This window comes from Dendrobium catenatum, unplaced genomic scaffold (assembly GCF_001605985.2).
Source record: "Dendrobium catenatum unplaced genomic scaffold, ASM160598v2 fragScaff_scaffold_1063, whole genome shotgun sequence".
NCBI lineage: Eukaryota > Viridiplantae > Streptophyta > Magnoliopsida > Asparagales > Orchidaceae > Dendrobium > Dendrobium catenatum.
The window spans coordinates 1,240,473-1,247,892 of NW_021319525.1; positions in this window are offsets into that span (position 1 = coordinate 1,240,473).

Consider the following 7,420-nt stretch of genomic DNA (forward strand, 5'->3'; position numbering starts at 1 on the left):
CAAGTTGTGGTGTCTTACAACCAAGTCCCTATAGACTAGGGTTACATTGATCACCTAAACATTTTCTCAGAGAGCTCAACTTATGACTTCTTTAGAAGTGGCCGAGGTTTTAATTGGGGTTGACGTTAGGTTAAATTTTTTACTAAAAACTCTGAGAGGGAAGAGTTCAGAGTACTTGAGGAAGGGAAGTTGCCTAAATTGGAAGTAATTTCCCTTCATGTATGTTCAATCAATATTTTTTATGAAGATAATTGACGTTGTTTCAATGCGCATATTGCACAACTTGCTCTTATCAATGAACCATATGCTTTAGATTCTTTAAGAAATTTTGTGGCTCTGTAAGGTATGGTCAACACCTTTACGAATTGATGTTGCCTGAGATAATTAACTCCAATGTATAGTGTCAATCTTATCAATCTCCACCGTAGTATGTTTGATACAATTTAATTATCAAGTTAATTAATGAATCACTCAACATTATAATTTTCATTAATTAGTTTAATATGAGAATTAAATGCTCGCCAATTTTCAAAATTTTCTTAACAGATCGTGTTTTTAATATTTCCAAAATTCGCTAAAGTCCAGAATTTCAAGAAAATTTCGGCAGCCTCACGGCGTCATCCTCCCCTACGAGGGAGATATCGGACGCCTTTGCCGAATTTCTTCGTACCGGCCTAAGCGACAACGGCATAGGCCTTTGGGAATTTAAAACCATCCCACTAGCGATCTAAATTGTTTGTGATGGTATTCATTTGGAACACCATTCTTGCCGGATCTATAAGATACGGCACTGCTCGGGGTCTCTAAGATTCAAACCATCTGCCCGGATTAAAAATTAATTGCGCAGGTCTTCAATTTCAAACCATCCTGGTCGGACCTAAGGTACGACGACCGAGTTCTTCGATATTTGCTTAAAATTTCATTTTTCAAAATTTTTAATAATATATATAATATTATATTATTTTTTTAATATGATTATATAATATATAATATTATATTATCATATTATATTATATATAATATATAATATAATGAAGAAGTGACGGTGCAATTTTTGCACCTTCTGCGAGGTAGCGAACACAAACAACAATGAAGGAGCCTAAGAAGTGACGAGTAAAATCTCTGCTCTTTGTGAAGCAACGGAGCCGAATGACAACAAATCCAAAGAACAACTGTGCAATCCCTATACCTCCTGCGGAGTGATGGGATTGGGCAGCGACAAGGAGTCGGAGGGGCGAAGTTGAATGGTGACAGGATCGGCAGCGTCGGAGGTGGGTCAGGCGTGGGAGGTGGAGACGGGCGGAGGTTGTGTCGTCGGGCTCGGTGGCGTCGGATGCGGGTGAAGTGAAGTCGAACGACAATAAGGAGTCGAAGGATCGGCTCATGCGATCCTTCCCCTCCTGCGAACTGAAGCCAAACAACAACGACGAAGAGGGAAGATGAACGGTGAACCCTAGACGCCTCTGTGAAGCAACGAAGTCGAATGAAATGAGCGTAAGTTTTTTTTTTCTCTAAATTTCATCCTTTTATTGTTTTGAATTGTCGGTGCCTCCGAAGAGGTGCATTTTTTTGCGAAGTGGACCGGCAGAGGCGGTTGCTTCTTTGATTTTTTTGTTCTATTTTTTTTTTTAAGTCAACACATAGATTCTTTAGATCTAAAGAATCCATGCTGCAAGCAACAAGCGTAGGCTGAAAAGGTAAGACTCTCATGTTGGGGTGGGTCGTTAAGTTTCGAATGAGAACCGCCTGTTCCTGCAGCTAGGGCGTTGCATGAAACCAATTCGCCCCCGACCGATTAAGTACCAGTTGCTTTGCTGGTAGGCCCACTTAGGTTAGGGGGCATTGTTCCTTAGTTCTGACCAACCTAAGATGTGTAATCGACATAATGCTGATTATCTATAAAAGTTTCATGCAAGCCTAACCTAAGCTGTCTGTGTAGAGACACTAATACATACAGGTTCGGACGGAGTGCAACTCTTGAGATCGGGCCTGGATCAGTCTGTGTTGCCTTCCCGTCGAAACTAAGCTCACGAGAAGAGATCCTTTGGTTACAAACCTTTTCTATTGATGATTATGGACAAAGAGCCCTTGTCAACTTGTCCGAGGGTAAGTAATTGAAGAATGAAAGACTTTACCTTTAGCTGTTGAGGCAACGCATAAACAACCAACCTTTCTATACAAAGCTATGCCCCTACCCCTACTATCCCAGTCTGTTGGACGAGGCTCCCTAACAACGCAACACCCCTAGGTGGCTCCGGCAATGACCCGACCCTTAAAGAAGATTTGGCCCTGTTGAATCTTGCCGTCGATCCTTTCTTTGTGAGCGGGCTTACTGTTCTTTGGGGTGATGCCTGTGAGGGGGCATTCTAATCGATGAAGGAGCTGCAGATGGATCTGACTCTATCAATTTCGATTGAATCGACATCGGAGATAGAATTTGGAAAATCATTACTATATCTTTCATACATAAATACAAAGTAATTGGGATTGGTGGATCATTTTATATTCCTTAGTTTCAGGCCATAGATCAAGCCAAGGGAAGGATCCCTTCTACCCCTATCCTGTATATTGTCTTTTTCGTTCCCTGTTGTAATAGAAACTCATTTTCTTATTTGACTATATGACACGAGATTCTACAAGAATTCATTTTTCATTTATGTGATCAGAATGAAGATAGAAAATAGATATCTATTTGTAAATGAAAATAGACTCATTTTTTTATAATATATTTCTTTTCTTTTTTTCTTTTATATTTGTATGTTATGATGTTATTGAGGAAAGTTTGTATTTTATGGAATGAGGTATTAAGTAGTGTCTATTGGTACTTCCATTCCCTCCCTAATGGTTAGAGATGCTTTTGTGTCTGTCTACCATTCTGTGATGTTGTTGCTGGGCTGGATTGAATAAGAAAAGGTCTTTCTTATCATAAGATTAATCTGCAACATACACCGGGGCACAAATCTTTCACTCATTGTGACGTGAAAACCTTTTACTACATCATCTTGGAGACGGATGCGACGGGAGGAAGTGTGCTCGCAAACCAGAATTCACAATGGCTATGAAGCTCATGAAACAGTTCGAGCTACTCAAATTCTGCCACGTCATAAGGAAAATGCACGACAAGGCAGACGCGTTAGCTATTAGTCAAGTTAGTAGCCGCTATAGCAGCCTCCCGATGGCAACCCATGCTGCATCTTCCTCTCCAGGATTCTGAAAAGGTACTTTTGGAACATCAATGGGCAATAAGATAAAGAAAAAAAATGAAGTACTAAACTTTACTTTAATATGGAAACGTAACAATGGTTTTATTGTCTTCATCATTTTTTTATCTTTCTTTTCTATTTTTCTGGGGCGGAGGTGAACCCTCGATGTCTCGCTCTGCTCTAGCTCGTATGTGCATCGACATGCCCGAGTTTGAGTTTTGTCAATTAGAAAGTTGTGGGTTCTCTTTTTTTTTTTTCCCGTTCCAACGAAGCATCTCCCACTTTCTTTGACAGTGAGAATATTCAAGATTTTTATACTTTATGCCAGAAGGTTTTCAATTTTTCAAATGAATGATTTGAACATTTATGGATTCCAACAACTGATTGCAGAGTTGATCATCTGGACCTTTAAGTTTAAAGGGATTCTCATGAACCAGTCATCTCAATTGTCGACCCTCATTAACCATTCATGCATCGGTTTTAGAGGCCTTTGATTTATATAGTTTCCTATGGCGAATATCTGCTGCTTGCCACCACCCTCACATACCTGATCGAGTTGCTAATTCAAATTGAGATATTAAAAAAACTTGAATAAAGAAAGACTTATACCCATTGTCCAAGATTCCTTTGTGTTCTGGGACTTTCTTTTTCTTCTTCTTGACTCAACAACCCTCCCATTCAGGATAGAACTGATGCAATAAAAAAACAATTAAGATTGCTAACAAAAAGTCTTCCATAAAAAATAAACATAACAAATTTACAAACATATAACTTATATTAATTTAGAGAAAAAGGATACAAGTGAGGCGAGAACCTTGGATAGAGAAGAAGAGGTTAGAAGACAGAGAAGAATTAGAAGTAGGAGGAAGAAGATAATAGCTCACAAGCTATTATAAACCCTTAGGTTTCGATCTCCAAAAACATACATATTTTATTTCTAAAACTCTCCTTAAAACAGCATCAAACAGCCCCCTAGGGAAAGGAATCCAAATAACCCCCCAAGAAGGTGCCGCCCAAGCCTCCAATGGGAGTATCCAGAACATGGGAAATACGCAAGAGAGAGGCATGGCCAGCCCAGGAACCAAATAGCCAGAAAACCAACAGCCAGCCCAGGATCTAAACAGCCAGCCCCACAAACGAAAACCGAAGCAACCAGTAGAATTCCAATAGCCACTAAAGGGAGGGGAACCGAAGCATCATTTTTGGCTGCATGGGGGGAGAAGGTATGACTTGCCTACATCAATTGATGGCAAGTCAAGAAGGAGAACACTAGGGACAAACAGAACAAAACTCAACAAAAAAAGTAAATAAACCACTGACAAAGAAAATAAATAGATGCAAGAAACATAAAAGAGGACTTAGAAAGAAAAGACAAAATTATAAAGAACACTACCCTCAGAACAACCTTAAAGGTCACCTCGCATGCATCGATAAAATTAGGAAAAATTAGGTGCTCTAAAGAATATTCAAACCAGGGGTCCACAACAACAATATAGATCCAACACCCATCGGCATTCGTCTGACAAATACCAACAAACCGGCCAACAACAACACTTACACTTTATGTAGAGAAGAAAGACACAATGGAAAGTTACTTGTGGATAGAAGAAATAGATAGAAGACTGGAAGGAAAAATAGGTAGGAAAGAAGTAGCTCTCAGGATAGGAAGAGAAAACCCTCAGGTTTAGTAACAATTTCAGATAATTAAAATCTCCCTACAGCAGCAAATAGCTCCTATAAATAGGGAAAAGGAATCCAAACATCCCTCCAAAAATGTGCCTCCCAAGCCTTCAATGGGAGCAGCCAGAACATGAGAAATACCCAAGAGAGAGGCACGACCAACCCAAGAACCAAACATCCAAAAAACCAACACCCAGACTAGGATCTGAACAGCCAGAAAATCCAACAACCAGCCCCTCAAATGGAAACAGAAGCAACCAACAAAATTCTAGCAGCCGCCAAAGGGAGGGGAACCGAAGCATCATTATTGGCTGCATGGGCGAAAAGATACGACTTGCCTACATCAATTCTTCCCGGCGGAAGAATCTCATCTCATGATGAGTTTGACTCAAAATTTTCAAGATTCAGCATTTCCGATTCCTGAATTTTCATGACATTTTCTTTTGATAATCTCCTTTTATCGTTCAAATTCGGACATGAGTTGAAGCTTATTAGCTTCAAATCTCTTGTCACTTAAATGCAGTTGTCTTTGAATCTTGAGAGAAAGGATACAACTAAGGCGGTAACCATGAATATAGAAAAAGAGGTTAGAAGACCGAGATGAATTAGGAGGAAGAAAATAATAGCTTGCAAGCTATTACAAACCCGCAGGTTTCAATTTCCAAAAATCATACATATCTCATTTCTAAAACTCTCCTTAAAGCAGCAGCAAATAACCCCTATAAATAGGGAAAAGGAATCCAAACAACCCCCCAAAAAGGTGCTGCCCAAGCCTCTAATGGGAGCAACCAAAACATGGGAAATACACAAGAGAGAGGCACAACTAGCCCAGGAACTAAACAACCAAAATACCAACAGCCAGCCCAGGATCCGAACAGCCAGAAAACCCAACAACCATCCCCTCAAATAGAAACCGAAGCAACCAGCAGAATTCCAACACCCACCAAAGGGAAGGGAATTGAAGCATCATTATTGGATGCATGGGGGGAGAAGGTACGGCTTGCCAACATCAAGAACTCTCTTGCCCATTTCACATGCTGCCTAGCAGAGGCGTGGTCATCTTTAGTGGGTACTCTCTTTCTTTTCTAGTAGACATCGTACCCGATGCTCAATGGGCGGTCACAACAGCTACATGGAACCCTTCCTTTATGTTGTTGCCCACACTTTCTCGGGTCGAGCCAAAATTTTTTATCATCCCGAATTCCTTCTTTTCTTTTATCATCAAACTATCATCCATTAATACAACACTAACATTATTTGATTCCAAATTCAGGTGTGATAGGATTATGTAAATTCCAACTCCTCCTAGCCAGGAATTGTTGGATTACTGCGCACCTTTATCACAAGCCATATCATAAGATAACCTATCTATGTAAACAATATCAACAAGGGCTTGGCCATTGATCCAAGGATCCCAAAAGAATAGCTGAACTCTCTTGAGGGCTTGGTTGCCATCACCTATTCATTATTGGAATTCCCGAGCTTCTTTTCTTGAGAGCAATTGACATCATGGTGGGGGCAAGAAATATAGGGAGCCTATACCCCTCGCCCACACGAGAGATTTGTCCTTAACCGACGACCCACTAAATCACAAATGATGCGACTAAGATGAGGAAGAACAAACTCATACATTTCAAATTAAACTAAAAAGAAGAAATTTAAAAAAACATTACAAACGACGACGGATTACAACTTTTGACCTGAAATCAAAGACACCCTAAAGTTACTTTACTTAGAGACGAAAGATATAGATGGAGTGGCACTTGCGGAGAGACGAAAGAGATTAGAAGCCGAGACGAAAGGTTGGAAAGAGCTCGCAAGATTTCCGGAGGGGATGAGAAAGAAGACGGACAAAGCTCGCAAGCTTTTCCAATAACCCGCAGGTTAGATTCAAAAAATCACATAACATTCTCTTTTTTTTAAAACATTACAAATCCCCTATATATAGGTATGAAAGGGAATATCAAAAGACTCATAACATTAATTTGCACAAGAACCTAAGCACCATGAGCACGGAAATCCTCCCCATGCATCACGGAAAACAGCCCAAGCCAAGGAACCGAAGCAGCAGCCGCGGGAGACAAGGAGGCCGCACGGAACTAAGGAGCCGCAGCCGCGGGAATCATCCCAGGCGCGGAAAACCAGCAGCCGGCTGGAATTCCAAGGGGCAAAGGCACAAAAAACAAAACCCATGGTGGAATCCAAAGAGCCACCAAATGGGAAAATGAAACAACATCTAGGAATTCCAAAAGCCGCTTTGGAATTCCAAGAGACTAACATAATTAAAAACATATAATAATAAAAACTATAACATTTAATAAAAGATAAATATGAACTAAAATGTTAGCTAATAATGAGATAACCCTTAGTTCAATAAATGAATACTAGCTTATAAATGAGCAAAAATTTCAGCTCAAAATGATTGAACTTGTAATCTCAAGGGAAGTCAAATCCAACTTATTTTGGGTTCGAGTTGACCCCCCCTTTGCCTACATCAGACTCCCCTTCTTGAGAACTCATCTCCCGATGAGTTAGCT